At 39.5% G+C, this 1,908-nt stretch overlaps 1 long non-coding RNA gene across 1 annotated transcript; it reads right to left on the bottom strand.

Annotated features, from left to right (window-relative positions):
• Nucleotides 1–277: 277 nt before the first annotated feature.
• LOC110886418 lies at nucleotides 278–1,652 on the bottom strand. The gene is made up of 3 exons (XR_002562817.2): nucleotides 1,388–1,652; nucleotides 1,045–1,290; nucleotides 278–794 (listed from the first exon to the last, which is right to left on the bottom strand). It is a non-coding gene; the product is annotated as an uncharacterized LOC110886418 (long non-coding RNA).
• Nucleotides 1,653–1,908: the final 256 nt, after the last annotated feature.

The raw sequence follows: 1,908 nt of genomic DNA, 5'->3' as shown, positions 1-1,908 counted from the left end.
AAGATAAAACACACATTAATGTACATAACAATGATTAAATACAACCATACATGGATTTCAAGTTTTTGCCTTACAATTGAAACCCATTCCCTCCTCTAATTCATCATTGTCAAAAAAACAATTCCATGTGAACTCGCTCGCTATCAGTGGCGAAGCTCGAGCCGAATGACGGAGGGGGGGGGGGGGAGTAAAACGCATATATCCAAAAATTTCTATAGAACCGGGGGTTGAAAACGTATATACCCAAAAATTCCTATACGAAAACTACATACCGAACACCACTGAGCGAAAAGTTCGGGGGTCCCCCCGGCCCTCCACAAAGCTACGCCCCTACTCGCTATATCTTGAACAATATCATCACATAAATGGGCAAATCATTGGTTGTCGCCCTTTGATTGTGAACGCCTATCTTACCATCTTACCCATCCTCTGCCGATGAGTCGTTGTGTGAAGCACCTTGGAAACTATTGTTTCTAGTTAGCCTGCAATGTGTGAGGCACCTTTAAAACTATTGCTTTTAGTTGGCACAGATTGCAGGCGTTATGATGTCCCTCATTGTGAAATCCCGTATCTTAAACCAATCCGACCCATACTCCCGCTAGCAGCACTCTACCAAGAAACCTAAAGATTATACCAACTGTCACCGAGGTCACCATCGTTACTCATATCTTGAAGTAGTTTGACAACAGGACATCCATCAACAGAGAACATATGTACAAACATCATTTTATTTCAGCTCTTGATGATTAAACTCAAACTTACATATACTTTCAACTGAGCATTAAGTCGAACACCTGGTGTACAGAAATTGGATTTCTTTTAGCTCTTGATGATTGTGCAAAACACCAACAAAATTCATCATAATTTCAATAACATTTTTTTTTCCGTGAATTTAAAGAATATTTATAATTTTGAAATCTAGGATAAAAATATTATTTAATACAACGTATATCACAAAATTCTTAGAAAGATTGATGGTTAATACTTGATTCCATAAAAGCACATATTATGATAAATATATTTAAAACATACAGTCATACATACTTGCTTCAATGACTTTTTCCTCGGAATCTAAACCCATGAAATCTCTCTCCATGTTGCATCACTTTCATAAGGGAGTTAAAATTCCAAACAGCCTACACTTAGCCTAAATAATTATGCCCTAAATGTGAAAACATTGAAGGAACTGCAAATATTAAACCAGATTAAAGCTAAAAATTTGCCATGTTTCTCACTTCCGCTCATACGTGACATCCTTTGCTTAACAAAAGCCCTAACGGATTTAACCACCTGCAATGAGGGAAAAACAACTCAGAAGAATTTAGGTTTCTAACTAATTCACCGACATTTGATTCTAGAAAAAACGAAACACCTGACAATCACATACAATCATCGCCCGTCTCTGGTGAAGAGGAACTAAACAAACAACCAATGATTGACGATCCTGTAACGCAAAATCAGCCACCGAAATCACCATATAAACTGATGATTGTCGCGAAAACAAAGAGCACAACCATCGTCACTTTGATTCCTCGTCGTGTTCGTCGGCAGCGATGGACGCTTCTATAACTTCTTTATGGGGCGGTGGTATCGCTGAGCAAAGAACTGTCGTCGCCGGGTAAGCGTCACCATTTAAGATCGAAGCGTACCACAACAGTCGTCGATTTGACTTCGTAGACCACCATCATTTTACGGTGGCCATCGTCGACGTCAGATCTTTGTCTCTCTCAGGCTTTTTTCTCTCTCAAATAGTCAAATCTGCATCCCACCTCTTTTGAAGTGTGTATCTTGGTTACACGTATGATATGAGTCAAAAGAAAGGCTTCTCCAGGAAGCCACATCTAATGTACAAATAACATAAGGTGACCCGGGGCGGTGCGTTATGGCCTTGCCATAACGCGTTATACA

The sequence above is a fragment of the Helianthus annuus genome, chromosome 10 (assembly GCF_002127325.2).
Source record: "Helianthus annuus cultivar XRQ/B chromosome 10, HanXRQr2.0-SUNRISE, whole genome shotgun sequence".
NCBI classification, from domain to species: domain Eukaryota; kingdom Viridiplantae; phylum Streptophyta; class Magnoliopsida; order Asterales; family Asteraceae; genus Helianthus; species Helianthus annuus.
The sequence above is the reverse complement of the archived record's forward strand: the minus strand, read 5'-3'. Positions and strand labels throughout refer to the sequence as shown.